This window comes from Schistocerca americana, chromosome 4, assembly GCF_021461395.2.
Source record: "Schistocerca americana isolate TAMUIC-IGC-003095 chromosome 4, iqSchAmer2.1, whole genome shotgun sequence".
Taxonomy (NCBI): Eukaryota; Metazoa; Arthropoda; class Insecta; order Orthoptera; family Acrididae; genus Schistocerca; species Schistocerca americana.
In genome coordinates this window covers 524,796,099-524,814,398 of record NC_060122.1, presented here as the reverse complement: position 1 = coordinate 524,814,398, position 18,300 = coordinate 524,796,099, and the positions used below count along the sequence as shown (strand labels likewise).

The following is an 18,300-nucleotide window of genomic DNA, read 5'->3' as shown; positions in this document are numbered from 1 at the left end:
CTACAACTTGGTAGCGATAACACACAATCCACGGGTCACTACAAGGCGGCTTGAATGTGCGAGTAGGGTTAGCGAAACGAGTGTGATTCGAATACCAATTCTAGAGTGTTTCATCCTTTCCACGTTACGCTCTATCAACAGCTCAGTGACAGTGATCTTCAAAGTCGGTTGCAAATCTCCGAATGGCGTCTACGAAAACTTCGAAATGACGCATCATGCACTACTGCTCAGCTGAAAATCCGCGCCGGCCGAGAGATCTGCATAAACGGCGACCTTGATCTGTCAACATTTGTTGGGGGCTATTTGAGAATCGTGATGTTGGTGCCTGTCCGCCTGTTATATTGTTGAGACTCTGAATAGCCACAAGTATCTGGCGATAACTGGATCGCTCGTTCGGTAGATAGAAAATAACCTGTACCTTTACCAAACGTAATAGCTACGGCCTTTTATCTGCGGGAAAGACTAAAAGTTTAGGTTTACAAGGAAATGGCAATGACTCCCGATGACATGGAACACCCAACGTCCAGCTGTGACTGCGCGAAATCGCTTTATTGTCCGCAGCTCGTGGTCTTGCGGTAGCGTTCTTGCTTCCACCGCGCGGGGTCCCGGGTTCCATTCCCGGTGGGGTCAGGAATTTTTTCTGCCTCGTGATGATTGGGTGTTGTGTGTTCTTCATCATTTCATTATCATTGACGCGCAAAGTCGCCGAAGTAGCGTCGACTAAAAAGAACATGCAATACGGCGGCCGAACTTCCCCGTATGGGGCCTCCCGGCCAACAATGACATACGATCATTATTATTATTATCGCTTTACTGCATGGTCAGCGCTCCAGGTCAACACTTCAAGTGCCTGATATGATAGTCGTAATAATAAACACTTGAACCTTACCTGAGTTGCGTGTTTACTTACAAAATGTACAGTAGTGTGCCGGCCTCAGGTGGCCGAGCGGTTCTAGGCGCTTCAGTCTGGAACCGCGCGACCGCTACGGTCGCAGGTTCGAATCCTGCCTCGGGCATGGATGGGTGTGATGTCCTTAGGTTTGTTAGGTTGAAGTAGTTCTAAGTTCTAGGGGACTGATGACCTCAGCTGTTAAGTCCCATAGTGCTCAGTCATTTGAATCATTTGTACAGTAGTGTGAATGTGTGAAGGACCTCTTGTGATGGCGGGACAGTGGTTTGCTGTGCCGCTATTTCTATGAAGTTCTCTATAAAGGCTTTTCCAACTACTACAGAAATAAAAGTATTCTGTTTCATAATGAAAAGTGAAACGTATTGTAATCGAAAAGCTCTAAACTAAGCTATAACCAACGAAAATATATTAAGAACGAGTGCGATAAATATATCGAAGGGCGGTTTTCACTAAATTGTAGAGGACAATATGGCTCATCTTGGATGCAATAAACGTAAACGTATACCATTTAAATATTACCGATTAAGGTACTACACAAAACTGTCGACCAAGTTTTTATGGTACGATAAAAATACACTGAAGGAATAAAATTGGAACACCAAGGAGGAGTTGTGTGACATAAAAGAAAGTTGGTAGGCGTGTATGTACATCTAGAAGATGCCAGTCGCATAAGAGCGGCGTTAGTGGCGCCATTATGAGTGTGCAAATAAGGTTTGCTTTAAATACGTGCTATAACGGTCGTGAGCGTTAGTTGCCTTTGAGACTGGAGGTACTGAGTTGATATTAGTCAAGAATGTTTTCAAGGCGACAAAGACGCCATTATCTGCACCTCACTTAGTTTGAACGAGGTCGTGCAATAGGGCTACGAGAAGCTGGGCGTTCCTTCAGAGATACTGCAGAAAGACTTGGCAGGAATGTAGCCATTGTACTCTATTGCTGGCAGCGGTGTTCACAGGAATGTACGGCGCAAGATTGGGCTCCGGACTATCACACGGCACTACCGAGAGGGAAGATACCGCATTCGGCGCTTGGCTCTGGCGCTTCGTAATGCATCTGCAGCAGCAATTTGAGTAGTAGTTGGCACCACAGTGACACAACAAACTGTTACTAATTTGTTACTTCAAGGACAGCTTCGACTCAGACGCCCTGCAACCTGCATTCCACTGACTCCAGATCACCACTATTTCTGACTTTAGATATGTTCAGCGAGAGCTCATTGGAGAGCAGGGTGGAGGTCCGTTTATGTTTTCTGATAGGAGCTGGATCTGTCTCGGTGGCAGTGATGGCCTTGTGTTGGTTAGAAGGAGGCCTGCAACCAACTTTGTGTGCGAGCTAGACACATTGGCCTACACGCGGAGTTAAGGCCTGGGGTGCGATTCCGTATGACAGCAGGTGCACTTTCGTGGTTATCCGACACACCCTGACTGCAAATTTGTATCTCAGCCTGGTGATTTGACCTGTTACTCTGCCATTAATGAACAGCATCCTATGGGGTGTTTTCCGACAGGATAATGCTCGCCCACATACCCAACATGCCCTACAGAGTGTGGACATGTTGCCTTGGCCTGCTCGACCACCAGATCTGTCTCCAATCGAACACATATGGAACATTAGCTAAGAACTACTCCAGCGTCATCCACAAATAGCAATAACCTTCCCTGTATAAACCGACTAAGTGCAACAGGCAGGGAACTCCATCGCACAAACTGATATCCGGTAATTGTACAACATAATGCATGGATGATTGCACGCTTGCAGCCAGTATTCTGACGATTAACGTACCAGCATTCCACGTTTACAGTGGCTTATCTCACTCTTACATCAGCGTGTGATCTGGCAGTGTTAATCACTTAAATACATTATCTAGTGTAATGTATTCCCGAAAGTTCCTTACTGTACCTTAATAATTTTTTGGTGTTGAGATTTTTGTCCCAGAGTATGTACGTGTTGACATGCTGACTTGGTTTCTATGATGTGAAGCTGAAGATGGACATGTTTAGCGATAACAGTCCAACAGATTAAAATGTTGTTATAAAAATATTATGGTACCGATGTCGATTTTAGTCATACGAAACAAAGTACCCGAAAAAAAAGCAGTTCGTATCTTTTACTCTAGCTTCACAACGTTTGAAAGACGCCCATTATAACAGCACATTGAACGATTTTACAAAGGTCTTGCAGTTGAGCAGACTCGTACTCGGATTTGGGGTTCTGTGGACGAAGCCCTTGCCAAGTGAGATATCTGGGAAAGCCTAACGCATACCCCAGCCTCAGAGATTTAAGTCTATCAGTACTTCCATCCGACTTAAATCACTCTTACAAAATACCAATGGCGTTTAAAATGAATAATTAAGGTATTTAAAATTTTACGAAAGTGATGATTTTTCCAACTGTTGGCTGTGTACTCCTCTTTACTGAGTAACAGCGTCTGGTAATTTTAAATGACTGAAGAGTTGGAAGTGAAGTAATACGGGGAGAAGGAGCTTGATGACAGATTCAGGGGACATTTGCCAAAGAAGGTACATGCGGACGCCATGGGGACTAGATCTGGAACTATAATTATGGGAGATGTGTATATGCACCACAATTATTTAAAACAATCTTTGAAGAAGGATTATTATCATCGACAGACAAAAAACAACGTTATCTCACCGAGGGGCGGTATACGAAAGGAAGAGTACGTTTAACATGGTGAACGTACTGATGTAGAAGCCAGTGACCGTAAGTAGGCGAGAACAAAAAATTAGACCGAAACGCTTCGCCGACATTACAATCAGTAGACAAGAAAGCTATTATGGAACACTCTACAATCCACCTGAAGCGATTTCGGAAAACGACAAAAAATCTAATGCGAGTTATTGGACGGGAATAGGACCTCTCACTTCCCAGATAAAATTCATTCTCAGACGACAGCTTAATGCACCGACGTGTACTGCACAATGCGGCCTGTCTAGCCGAATTCCGCGTTGTATAAATTGTAACAAGACCCTAGCAAACCTGAAGTGCTATCTTTTTCTTTTCTCCTTTCTAATTTACAACAATTCTTTTTACACGGTCTTCCTCAAAATTTCTTTTCTCCTTTTTAATGTACAATGAATATTTCTTTGATACGGTCTTGCTCAAAACAGCACATACGCACTAAGTACCTAGGCTTCATAAAATTTAAAAGAAATAAAGAAAGAGATATAATCTGTAGCATCTCAGACTGTAATAAGACCTATAAAAATACACTCCTGGAAATGGAAAAAAGAACACATTGACACCGGTGTGTCAGACCCACCATACTTGCTCCGGACACTGCGAGAGGGCTGTACAAGCAATGATCACACGCACGGCACAGCGGACACACCAGGAACCGCGGTGTTGGCCGTCGAATGGCGCTAGCTGCGCAGCATTTGTGCACCGCCGCCGTCAGTGTCAGCCAGTTTGCCGTGGCATACGGAGCTCCATCGCAGTCTTTAACACTGGTAGCATGCCGCGACAGTGTGGACGTGAACCGTATGTGCAGTTGACGGACTTTGAGCGAGGGCGGTATAGTGGGCATGCGGGAGGCCGGGTGGACGTACCGCCGAATTGCTCAATACGTGGGGCGTGAGGTCTCCACAGTACATCGATGTTGTCGCCAGTGGTCGGCGGAAGGTGCACGTGCCCGTCGACCTGGGACCGGACCGCGGCGACTCACGGATGCACGCCAAGACCGTAGGATCCTACGCAGTGCCGTAGGGGACCGCACCGCCACTTCCCAGCAAATTAGGGACATTGTTGCTCCTGGGGTATCGGCGAGGACCATTCGCAACCGTCTCCATGAAGCTGGGCTACGGTCCCGCACACCGTTAGGCCGTCTTCCGCTCACGCCCCAACATCGTGCAGCCCGCCTCCAGTGGTGTCGCGACAGGCGTGAATGGAGGGACGAATGGAGACGTGTCGTCTTCAGCGATGAGAGTCGCTTCTGCCTTGGTGCCAATGATGGTCGTATGCGTGTTTGGCGCCGTGCAGGTGAGCGCCACAATCAGGACTGCATACGACCGAGGCACACGGGGCCAACACCCGGCATCATGGTGTGGGGAGCGATCTCCTACACTGGCCGTACACCACTGGTGATCGTCGAGGGGACACTGAATAGCGCACGGTACATCCAAACCGTCATCGAATCCACCGTTCTACCATTCCTAGACCGGCAAGGGAACTTGCTGTTCCAACAGGACAATGCACGTCCGCATGTATCCCGTGCCACCCAACGTGCTCTAGAAGGTGTAAGTCAACTACCCTGGCCAGCAAGATCTCCGGATCTGTCCCCCATTGAGCATGTTTGGGACTGGATGAAGCGTCGTCTCACGCGGTCTGCACGTCCAGCACGAACGCTGGTCCAACTGAGGCGCCAGGTGGAAATGGCATGGCAAGCCGTTCCACAGGACTACATCCAGCATCTCTACGATCGTCTCCATGGGAGAATAGCAGCCTGCATTGCTGCGAAAGGTGGATATACACTGTACTAGTGCCGACATTGTGCATGCTCTGTTGCCTGTGTCTATGTGCCTGTGGTTCTGTCAGTGTGATCATGTGATGTATCTGACCCCAGGAATGTGTCAATAAAGTTTCCCCTTCCTGGGACAATGAATTCACGGTGTTCTTATTTCAATTTCCAGGAGTGTATCTCAGAAGCGAGTTTTTTTACACAAGTTATGAAATGATAATGTTGAAAACTAAAAAATAGTTCGGAGAGATGGGTGTACAAACTCCTTGGAAAAGATCAAACACTGTGACTAATACTGAGGTCGCTCTAAGAATGAAACTGACACATATTACCACAAATGACAAGGAAGAAAGATTATTTTCAAAATAGAAGTTGGTTAAAAAAACAGTTTTCGAACTCTCAAGTTAGAATACAGCATCAAAGTTTTGGCTTCACTCATTACTGAAAGTGATATTTTAAGACAGCTACATTACGAGAATATCATAAGTAATTTCATCAGTATGAAGTGTAGGTGAGAGCCAATTACCCATCTAGATCATTTGGAATTTTCACCTTAAAGGTAACTGTTTTGGAAAGAACTGTATTTAAATTAAATATGAATAGAATTTACTTGGTTCCTACATTCATTTTGTTATCTTGCAATTGGCTAACAAACATATTTACCTTTCATTACTAGGTTATTTTTAAAACACAAACACTGTTTTATGCACGGACATTGACCTCCTATTTAATTTTGAAACACACCGCCAGACAAAAAAGTAAATCATCCAAAAAGGGGAGGAGGATGCGATGTGACACATTACAAGTTGAGTTGGTATGTGATGTTGTTTCAGTAATTTCTGAATTGGAAAACACTGCAAAGAACTTGGCAGTATACGCCCATATACCGTATGACGTTGCATCCCTCTGGCCTGGGTACATGTACTGATTCGTTTGGGAAGGGTATAATAAATCCCTAGTAACGTCTCCTGAGGCAAGCTGGCCGCCAACTGCTGTAGCTCGTTTTTGGCATCCTCGATACTGTCACTGGGACGGCGTTGACGCCCGACCAGGTGCCACCATGTTCTATTGGGGGAAAATCTGGGGATCTTGCTGGTCACGGGACTATCTCAACAAGGGGCAGACAGTTTAAAAAACATGTGCCATGTGTGGACCAGAACTGCCTTGTCGATAAGTGGCACCACAATACTGTCGCATGGCAAGTATTACACGAGAACGCAGAATGTCCTTGACTTACTGTTGTGCTGTTAGAGTTCTTTCAATCATTAACAGCCTTAACCTGAAGTCATACACTTTGGCTTCCCACGCCATGGCGCTAGGGGGAACCTCGTTCTGCCGTTCCAAAGCATTCGAACATTGGCCCACTCGTCGAATCGTGTAATATTCAGATTTGTGGGTAATTCAGATGTGACAGTGGCCCGATGTTGGACGGTGTGGAAATACGAGGACAAGAATACTCGTCGGCAAGGTACCAGTAGGCTACATCTGATCACGACAAGCGAGGATAGCCGTATTGTGCACTAAGTACACCGTAATTTCTTCATATCTGCGCCTGCCACCCGGGAACACGCAATGAACTTCCTGAAACATAGCGTCATACCCGCCGAAGACGCTCGTCTGGGGCAGTGCAGAATCGCTCTTGCCAGTCGCGACACCACTCCAAACTCAGCCGTTTGTGTTGTGGTGTTAACAGCACCCTACCTTTGGCACGCCAATTCCAGTCTCTCACCAATGGTGCGGTGAGTTTCAGGGTGTCCATTGCGTGTTCCCGGGTTGCAGGCGCAGATATGAAGAAGTTGCGGTGTGCTTACTCTACAGTACGGCGATCCCCGCTTGTCGTGATCAGATGTGGTGTACTGGTACTTTGACGTTGAGTATTCTTGTTCTTGTATTTCCGTACAGTCCGACATCGGGCCACTGTCACATCTGAATGACCCACAAATATCAATATTACACGATTCGACAAGCAGGCAAAATGTATGTCCATAATGAGGGCCCTTTCAAACTGTCAGATGCGGAAAACAAGCACCGCCATCTCAAGAGCATGTCTCCTTCACACTGACCAGCCAACACCTGACGCCCTTTCCAATGAGGTGATACTTCCTAATATCGTGTCGGACTTTCTTTTGCACGACTTAGTACGGCAACTGCACGTGACATGAACTCAACAAATCGTTGGAAGTCCACACTGCCTCTATAGCCGCCCACAATTGCGAAAGTGTTTCCGCTGTAGGAATTTGTGCACGAACTGACCTCTCGATTATGTACCATAAATGTTCGAGGGGATTCGCTCAGGGTGGCCAAATCATTCTCTCGAATCGTCCAGAATGTTCTTCAGACCAATCGCAAACAACTGTGGCCCACTGACATGGAACATTGTCACCCATAAAAATTCCATCATTGATTGGGAAAATGAAGTCCATGAATGATTGCAAATTGTTTCCAAGTAGCCGAACACAACCAGAACCCAGTATTTTCCATGTAAAAACACCCCACACACTATGGAGCAACTAGCAGCTGGCACATTGCCTCGTTGACAATTTCGGCCCATGACTTCTTCTTGCGGTGTGTGCTAAAGCTGTCGATAAGATATCTATATATCAATATTTTTTCCAAATGTTATCGATATAATTATCGGCGACATTTTTCCTGAATAATCGATATCACAATGGGTATATCTAGTGCCGATATTTTTATTTTATGTTATATGTTTTTCACAATCTTCGGTACGTACTTGAAGTTGTTCTTTTGAAATAGTAATAGAACAATTTACTTTCACCGTGTGAAGGAGTCTTACTACTTTTTGAGATTTCATCACATCCGGTCTTCATCTTCGACTGCGTGAAGCAACTGTACGTGACACAAAAGAAGTAGTTCGATTGCACTTCAGTGTGGTGATGAGAATGGAATAACAAGATTTCTGATGTGAAGAAACAGCACACCAATTGCGTTAAAAAACAATTTTTAAGGCAACTAATACGCTGTTTTCTCCACATAGGCATTCTTCAAAAATAGTTGCTGAAAATGCTGAACAAAAATCCAAATGACAAGATTGGCCTTAGCGGTGGATGAAGACGTGTGTGTGTGAGGTGTGAGGGGGGGGGGGGGGGTAAAAGCTGTAGAAACTGAACTGTAACGTTTAGCTTCACCACGCAATTATGACGCCACAAGTGCTGACGTTGGGGGGGGGGGGGGGCGGGGGGGGGGATGCAGGGAAGTCGACATGAAGTGTTCCGCACAAATCCGATATGTGATGAAACCGAGCGACGGACCCATTGGAGACATTTTATTGTCACTTACATGTAGTTACCATTGTTAGCAAAGTGGTTATCGCAAAGCTTGGACGTGCATCGTTTTCCTTTCAATTCTTGTTGAATTGACGGGAATTGTTGAATTAAAGGAGACACGCAGGCTACTAGTTTGTTGATGTACAGAATATCTGATAATAAATCAATACTTAAACATACAGCTCTAAAACCGGCAATGAATTTACAGTGTGAAGTCGGTATGTTCATAACATTTCCGTCAATATATCGATACTTTTCCTCAACGTGTCGAGGGCCGATAGCAATATCTTCCTAAATATCTATATACATATCAGATTCCCGATATTTTTAAAAATATCGACAGTCCTGGTCTGTGCCACACTCGAATCCTACCATCAATTCTTACCAACTGAAATCGTGAATCATGTGACGAGACCGAGGTTTTCCAGTCGTCTAGGGTCGAGACGATAATGTACGAGCCCAGAGAGGCACTGCAGGCGATGTCGTGCTAATAGCAAAGGCACTCGCGTTGGTCGTCTGCTGCTCATTAACGTCAAATTTCGCCGCATTGTTACAACGGATACGTTCGTAGTACGTCCCACATTGATTTCAGTGGTTATTTCACGCAGTGTTGCTTGTACGTCAGCACTGAGAACACTACTCAAACGCCGCTGCTCTCGGTGGTTAAGCGAAGGCCGTCGACAACAGCGTTGTCCCTAGTGAGAGGTAATGCCTGAAATTTGGTACTCTCGAAATACTGAATTCTATAACGATTTCGGAAATGGAGTGTTGCATGCTCCAACTACCACTCCGCATTAAAGGTCTGCTAACTCCCGTCGTGCACCCATAATCACATCGGACACTTTTTCGCATTAACCACCCGACTGCCGACGACAGCTCCGCCAATGCAGTGCCATTTTATACGTCATGTACGTGATACTAGTGCCATCGTTATATGTGCATATCACCAACTCATAACTTTTGTCACTTTTTTTTCAGGCAGCGTTGTTTATCAAAAGTGGACATACTTGTTGAGAGGATGTACTTCATAGCGATATTAACAAATCATGTTTAAATATTTTAAAAATTTCATCAGTTTATTAAATCATGAATTGTAAATTAAAACTTTATATAGATAAATAATAAACTATAAATGCTGCATTTTAAGTTTTCGATTCGAAAACTGCTGTTAAGTGCTACTTTTGCTTGTTGGTTATCACAAAATTTCTCATGGGGGCCTGGATCACACGTTCAGGAGTCTGCAGATTCTAAATACAGCCCTGGTCTTGCTGCTGTGATAGTAACTTCATTATTTAGCTATGTCAACTCGTAATAAGAAGTGTTCAATAAGAACTGAAATGAATTGTTGTGATACGAATTATAGTGCAGTTTCGGTGACAGCTCCATGTAGAGGTAACAGAATTAGAGTGCGTTGCGTAAGAGAAGTGAATTTACAGCTGACAAAACTTTCGTTGCACTGTCATCATGAGAAGGCTTATCCAGATTTCTGAATCGGGTATTGTGCACCTTCCTTCGAAGCCAAAGGAGTGGGAGCGAAAGCTGACGCACTGTTTTGTTTGCGGTCTAAAAGGATCCTTTCAGACGGCCGTGTAAACGAAACGCGATAGCCATTACGGGGGCTTCGGCGGAAGCGGAGTCTCTCACCCGCCAGCTGTCAAACGGATGGCTGGAGCATGGAACGCTTGTTTAGTCGAGGGGCGCGGAAGCGGTTGCTGGTGAACCGCCCGACAATGACAATGGATTTCCTACTACAGAGGGGCTTTGTTGTGAGTGCCCAAAGTACCGGAACGAGGAACGGCACGACTCTTGACGTGAAGGAATTACTGTACAGGTGAATGGTGGCTCGCCGTATTTCTTGTACCCGTGCTCACCAGGGCCGAGAAGGCAACACGAAGCCAGGAACGATTCTCAGGCGGAATGCATGAAAACAATATATCTTGTAATTGATTTCTCCATATTAGATTCAGGTAGGAAACATCTTTCACCTACCCCCCCCCCCCTTCATCCGTCCCCCTACCCAACCTTTGCAACACCCGTCCGCTAACACAAGAATTAGTAAGACAGGATTTCTGAAACATAATAAACAAGTCATTGCTGCAGAGAATCATTTTTTTTCATTTTTTTACATGCACAGCTAAAACGAATGAGTCTTTAGGTATTTTTCTACATCTACATCATTCTCCGCAGGCTACCTAATGGTGTGTGGCCGAGGGTACTTCTCGCAACACAAACTGATTTCCCCCATTCTGTTCGCTGTTCCATTCACCAACGGCGCATGAAAAAATGATTGCCGGGAAATTTCTGTATTAGCTCTAATTTCTTGAATTTTCTCGTCGTGGTGATTAATATATACGTGGGAAGAAGTAACATGCTGTCCGACTCTTCCTGGAAAGTAATCGTTTGAAATATCAATAGTAAACATCTTCGTGATTCATAACGCATCTGCTGTATCGTCTGCCACTGTCATTCATTGAGCGTCTCTCTAAAGCTCTGGCGCGGACTAAACGATCCTGTGGCGAAACGCGCCGCTCTTCGTTGGATCTTCTCTATCTCCCCTATCAATCCTCCTTGGTGAGGATCCTATATTGATGAACAGTGCTCAAGGATAACAAGTACCTTGTAAGCTACTTCCTTCGTGTGTGAGTTACATTTCATTAAGACTGTTCTTGTGTATCTCTGCCTGACTCCGGTTTTTCCTATTGTTTGTTTTGTGTGTTCATTCCATTTAAGCTCGGTCTGAATAGTTACTTCTAGTTATTTTACAGTAGATATTGTTCTCAGCAGTTCCTTATTAGCAGTGTAGTTGTACAGTAGTGCCTTTTTTCTATGTATGCTAAACATGTTAGATCTATTTACGTTCAGGGTCAACTGCCAACCCTGCGCCATCCGTCAATTCTCTATAGGTCATTCTACAAATAGATACTTTGTTATAGACAACCGGATCATTTGCGAACAATCTTAAAGAGCATCCGACGCTTTCCACTAGATCTTTAAGGAGTAAGCAGACATTGTAAACAATAACAGCCCTGTCACAATTCTCTGGAATACTCCGGAAACCACTTCTACATCAGTCGATGTCGTTCTGCCAAGAGCGACATGTTGAGTCCTATCGCCAGGGAACGCCTGAATCCAGTCGCAAATCTGGTCCGATACACGATATTCTCGTATCTTTTCACTAACCGGCAGTGCGGGACGGTGCTGAATGCCTTCCTGAAGTCAAGGAACATGTCATCAACCTGAGCGCCACTTTCTAGAGCGCTATAGATCTCATGGAGAAACAGAGCGAGCTGAGTCAAAAGATCTCTGTTTGCGGAACTCATGTTATTTTTATATAGGAGATTTTCGTTCTCCTACAGAGTCATAATTCTTGCGCATGAAACATGTTCCTAATTATACAATTGATTGACGTCAACGATACAGGTCTATAATTGTATGCATCTGTCGTGCAGCCCCTCTGGAAAACGAGACTGTCGTACGCTTTCTTCCAGTCATTACTCGTAGATACCCTTCGTTGCTACAGTCGTTTACTATTAAACTGCTGCTAGGAGGGGAGCAAGTCCTTTCGCAGAATATCTGTGGAATCTTGTAGGTAGCTCATCTGGTCCCGATGCTTTTCCACTATTAAACAATTGTAGTTGCTTTTCTATTCCGCGGGTTGGGTTTCCGGACGGATTGGGGATTTTCTCTGCCCGGTGACTGGGTGTTTATGTTGTCCTCATCATTTCACAATCACCATCATCACCATCACCATCACCATCACCATCAGTCGTGACAGTGGATTGATTGGACTGTGAAAAAAATTAGACTGTGAAAAAATTGGGACTTGTACGGACGCTGAAGACCGTGCAGTTGATCGCCCCACAAACCAAACATCATCATCATCATCATCATCATCATCATCATCACATCATCATCTGTTCCACGATCGGTTACCACAGTATCTGCCATTTCGACTTTCGTATGATGATTGACAGGAGGGACTGTATTACTATCTTCCGCTTTGCTAATAAAGTTCACTGTGGGCACCACATCTGAAGGGACCCACGTGAACCGGTGTACAGCTTCCATTCACTGGATAGTGCCAACTTTTACTGATAGTTTTTATCCTTAGACTAAATAACGTTCTTTATTCATTCTAAGGGAGAAATAGTCACTCTGCGAGCTTTAGACTTGAAATGGCGACATACAGTGTTTAAAAAAACGTATCCTACAGGAGTTAGTAATGGTCAAAACTAGCAGAAAAGGTTCCCAAAATTGTATGTCCGGAAACTGCTAAGATGAAACAGGATTCAAAAGATACGGCACGTACTGCACATGGGGGCAAACGCAAATCCTCGAGTAATGACCGAGGTGAGGCACCAGGATTGCTTCAGTAACAATGTATGGCCACACATTGTCGGTGGCAGATTCTCAGGCTCATAGACTTTCCCATATAGATTAACAGGCGCTATTTATCACTTATTTCTGCGCGATGAGTTACCAGAGCTACTAGATAACGTTACATTTGCAGAAGAACAACGGCTGCGGTTTGTGTACGACGAAACAGCACGACATTTTCTACGGATCTTGCGACAGGACCTCACCGCAGCGTTTCGTGAGCAATGGATTGGTCGAGATGGTCGAGTAGCATTGCTTCCCCGTTCACCGGATCTGAATTTGTTGAATTTCGGCTGTGGGACACCTAAAGGCATTGGTGTATGCCAATCCCATCGACAATATGCAGACGTCAAAGGAGCATGTGACCAATGGATGGGAAGCAATCCGAACGGAGCCAGGAGTACTTCAAAGAGTACGTGATTCACTGCGAAGAACAAATGATCAATTATTCAAAATTACAGTCACAATCGCATTATTTCTTTTGCCGCCAACCGGTTTCAACCCGCGATGGGGTCATCTTCAGGGCAATTTACACCATTTGGTCGCTCGCTGGAGTCGTCTCCTTGCCTGTGGACGGTATTTTCATGTGGAGAACACAACAAACCTCATTCCGGAATGAACTGCTGCAGCTTTCTTCTTATACGGATGAGATCAGTTATGCTTGCTTCTCAAAAAAGAAAATCAGAGGAATCTGAAGTGAAAAAGACTAGCAAGACCCCGGAATTTTACATGATGGAGTTCTGAAACTTTACTCTCTAAGGGGTAAACGGGAAAGGTATCGAAGTTCCCAAGTCAAAACTTCTGGAAATGACAGGCAAGAAATGGAGCGGAGAAGGGAAGGAAATTTATGGAAGGCGAATGCAGAACGAGCGAGTGAAGTTTAAACGCGATGGGGAACTGCACTGGCTTACCAAAAGTATGTGAGGACATTGGGTGTGATGTAGGTCGTCGTCTGCTGAAGCCTCTGTGGTGCATTTATCGCCGAACATTCCTGACAGAAATGGGATCCTGATGCCCCAAATCTAAATCGGCGGCTATCTGGCAGCAGGCCATCGATCACACCGTACGGTTGTGCGACGGCGGCATAACGTTCGTTCGGCAAACACTTGTGATTGTTCTGTGCGGCGGTTTGCGCCTGTAGAAACACAGTCTCTGCAATACTGCGCCCTAGACACAGTTGATCTCGGAAAAACGAATTCCTGTGAAATCTCCGATATGCTCTCATACCAAGCTCGATATTGATTAACTCGTACGTCCTGCCGTGTTTGCCACACACCTGCTAAGGTATCGATATAGCTACTATATCGTATTTATTCGCCAATACCAGGATAGCGACTTTTCATTAAATGTCTTCTCTGTACGGGAATTACAGCAAGTGTACGAATATATGTTAGTGATGCATGAACGACGACATATGGAAGTTCGAGTCTTGCCGTGAAGCGTGTACGGATAGCCAAAATTGTGAACGCGATAGATCGTGAGACGCGAGGAATCCGGGTTTGAGTCCCGACCCTGTACAAATTTCAATGTTGTTCAAATGGTTCTGAGCACTACGGGACTTAACGTCTGAGGTTCAAATGGTTCAAATGGCTCTGAGCACTATGGGACTCAACTGCTGAGGTCATTAGTCCCCTAGAACTTAGAAATAGTTAAACCTAACTAACCTAAGGCCATCACAAACATCCATGCCCGAGACAGGATTCGAACCTGCGACCGTAGCGGTCGCTCGTTTCCAGACTGTAGCGCCTAGAACCGCTCAGCCACTCCATCCGGCTTCAATGTTGTCATTCTATTCTACAGGGTGTTACAAAAAGGTACGGCCAAACTTTCAGGAAACATTCCTCACACACAAAGAAAGAAAATATGTTACGTGGACATGTGTTCGGAAACGCTTACTTTCCATGTTAGAGCTAATTTTATTAATTCTCTTCAAATCACATTAATCATGGAATGGAAACACACAGCAACAGAACGTACCAGTGTGACTTCAAACACTTTGTTACAGGAAATGTTCAAAATGTTCTCCGTTAGCGAGGATACATGCATCCACGCTCCGTCGCAGGGAATCCCTGATGCGCTGATGCAGCCCTGGAGAATGGCGTATTCTATCACAGCCGTCCACAATACGAGCACGAAGAGTCTCTACATTTGGTACCGGGGTTGCGTAGACAAGAGCTTTCAAATGCCCCTATAAATGAAAGTCAAGACTCAAGAGGGTTGAGGTCAGGAGAGTGCGGAGGCCATGGAATTGGTCCGCCTCTACCAATCCATCGGTCACTGAATCTGTTGTTGAGAAGCGTACGAACACTTTGACTGAAATGTGCAGGAGCTCCATCGTGCATGAATCACATGTTGTGTCGTATTTGTAAAGGCACATGTTCTAGCAGCACAGTATCCCGTATGAAATCATGATAACGTGCTCCATTGAATCGAGGAAGTACAGTACATACTGACGAAACTAAAATGAGCTCTAATATGGAAATTAAGCGTTTCCGGACACATGTCCACATTACATCTTTTCTTTATTTGTGTGTGAGGAATGTTTCCTGAAAGTTTGGCCTTACCTTTTTGTAACACCCTGTATAGTTGGAGGTTACCAGTACTCGAAACTGTGAATACATTTCCTGTATGCTCAGGTATCGTCCGTCATATGCTACACATACACTGAACTGCACTGCGTTTTATTGGCAGAACATTCATAAAATGTAACAGATCTACTGAAGAAATTGCCTAGTATTACGCTTGTCTGTCCTATTTTGGAGTACTGCTGCGCGGTCTTGGATTCTTACGAGGTAGCATTAACGGAGTACATCGTGAAAGTTCAAAGAAGGGTAGGACGTTTTGTATTATCGCGAAATAGGGAAGAGAGTGTCACTGACAATATACAGGATTTGGGGTGGACATCATTAAAACACAGACGCTTCTCGTTGCGGCGGAATCTTCTCATCAAATTTCAATCACCAACTTTCTCTTCCGATTCGAAAATGTTCTGTTGACGCCCACCTACGTTGGGAGAAACGATCATTGTAATAAAATAAGGGAAATTAGAGCTCCCACAGAAGGATACAGTTGTTCGTTTTTTCCTCGCGCTGTTCGAGATTGGAATAATAGAGAAGTATTGTGGAAGTGGTTCGATAACCCCTCTGTAAGGCACTTAAGTGTGATGTGCAGAGTAGACGTAGTTGTAGAATGGGACAACCATCCATGACTTTTGCTCATTCAGTTTAGGTTGAAATAACACGATTCACCTGTAACCGATGCCTAAAAGAAAGAGAAACTCTTGTGAGGTTATTCTCATTTATGTATTAAAGCAGACATGAAAAAACACCAAATACTATTTCTGAAGTCAGTACTGTTGATCAGCATTTACCGATCTGCAGATTCAAGTTTCGCTGCAAATGTGAATTATATCTTTTAATGGTATGTAACGAAATACGATACCAACGATTGCAGTTAACCTATTCCTACATGTAAGTACATATTTCGCAAGCCAACATGCGGTGCATGGCATAAAGTAGCAAGTACCACTAGTGGTCATTGTCCTTTTTGTTCCACTCGCACATGGAGTGAGAAACACTTACTTCTCTTGCCTACGCGGTTCTTACGCGAAATGTACGCTCCCGACAGTAGAATCGTTATGCAGTCAGCAGCAAATTCCATTCGTCAATGTTTTCTCAATAGTGTTTCGAGAAAAGAACTTCGTCTTACCTACAGGAATGCCCAACTGAATCACGAAGCATCTCCGTAATTCTCGCGTGTTTGATCGAACCTATCGGTAATAAATCGAGCAGCGCGCCTCTCGATTTCTTCGATGTCTTCCTTTAATCCGACCTGGTGGGGATCACAAACTCTTGCGTGGTCTCCTTTATAGATGAGCTTCCACTTTCCTAAAATAATCCCAGCAAAATGAAGTTGAGCATCGCCTTGCCTTCTACCGACCTTATGTGCAAGTTTCATTTCATATCGCTTTGCAACGTTTCTCCTAGATACACTGAGGTGACAAAGGTCATGGGATACCTCCTAATATCGTGTCGGACCTCCTTTTGCCTGGCGCAGTGCAGGAAGTCGATGGGGCATGGACTCAACAAGTCGTCAGAAGTCTCCTGCAGAAATACTGGGCCATGTTGTATCCATAGCGGTCCATCTTTGGAAAGTGATGCCGATGCAGGATTTTGTGGACGAACTGTCCTCTTGATTAGCTCCCATAAATGCTTAATGAGATTCATGCTGCGCGACTTGGGTGGCCAAATCATTCGCTCGAGTTGTACAAAATGTTCTTCTTGTCATCCAAAAAATATTCCATCGTTGTTTGGGAACATTAAGTCCATGAATGGCGGTAAATGGTCTCAGTTGGACCAGAGGACTCAGTCCATTACAGGCAAACACAACTCACACCGCCAGGAAGCGACCCCCAGGTTGTAAAGTGCCTTGTTGACATCTTGGATACAAGGCTTCGTGGGGTGTGAGCCACACTCGAATCCTGCCATCAGGTCTTACCAGCTGAAGTAGGGACCCATCTGAGCAGGCCTAACAGATATGCCCACGAACCTAGGAGAAGTGCAGCAAGCGGTGGCGTGCTGTTAGCAAAGGCACTCGCGTCGACCGAGCGCTACCATAGCCCATTAACGCCAAATTTCACCGCACTGTCCTAACAGCTTAGTTCGTCGTACGCCCCACACTGATTTCTGCGGTTATTTCACGCCTTGTTGCTTGTCTGTTAGCACTGACAACTCTACGAGAACGCCGCTGCTCTCGGTCGTTAAGCGACGGTCGTCTGCCACTGCGTTGTCTGCGGTGAGAGATAATTGCCGAAATTTGGTATTCTCGGCACAATCTTGGGACTGTGGATCTCGGAATATTGAATTCCTTGAGGATTTCCGAAGCACAATGTCCCACACGTCTAGTTCACCTATCATTACGAGTTCAGAGAGTGTTAATTCCCGGCCATAACCACGTCGAAAATCTTTTCAAACGATTCACATGAGTACAAATTGGTTCCGCCAATGCACTGCCACTTTATACCTTGTGTACGCGGTACTACCACAATCTGTATACGTGCCAATCGCTATTCCACAACTTTCATCACCTCATCACAGCAAACAGAAATTCTAAGTCAACCTGTAGCCTCCTACAGTGACTTAACAACGAGACTTTCCGAACACCACAACGTCAGAACAGTCGCAAATAGCTGCTCCATCTGTCCGATTATGTACGTACGCAGAGAGCAAGAAAGGTCCTATCACACTTCCTGG

At 45.0% G+C, this 18,300-nt stretch overlaps 1 protein-coding gene across 2 annotated transcripts in view; it reads right to left on the bottom strand.

Annotated features, from left to right (window-relative positions):
- Window positions 1-18,300, bottom strand: part of LOC124612880 — a 265,723-nt gene that overhangs the window by 79,782 nt on the left and 167,641 nt on the right. The window lies entirely within an intron of this gene.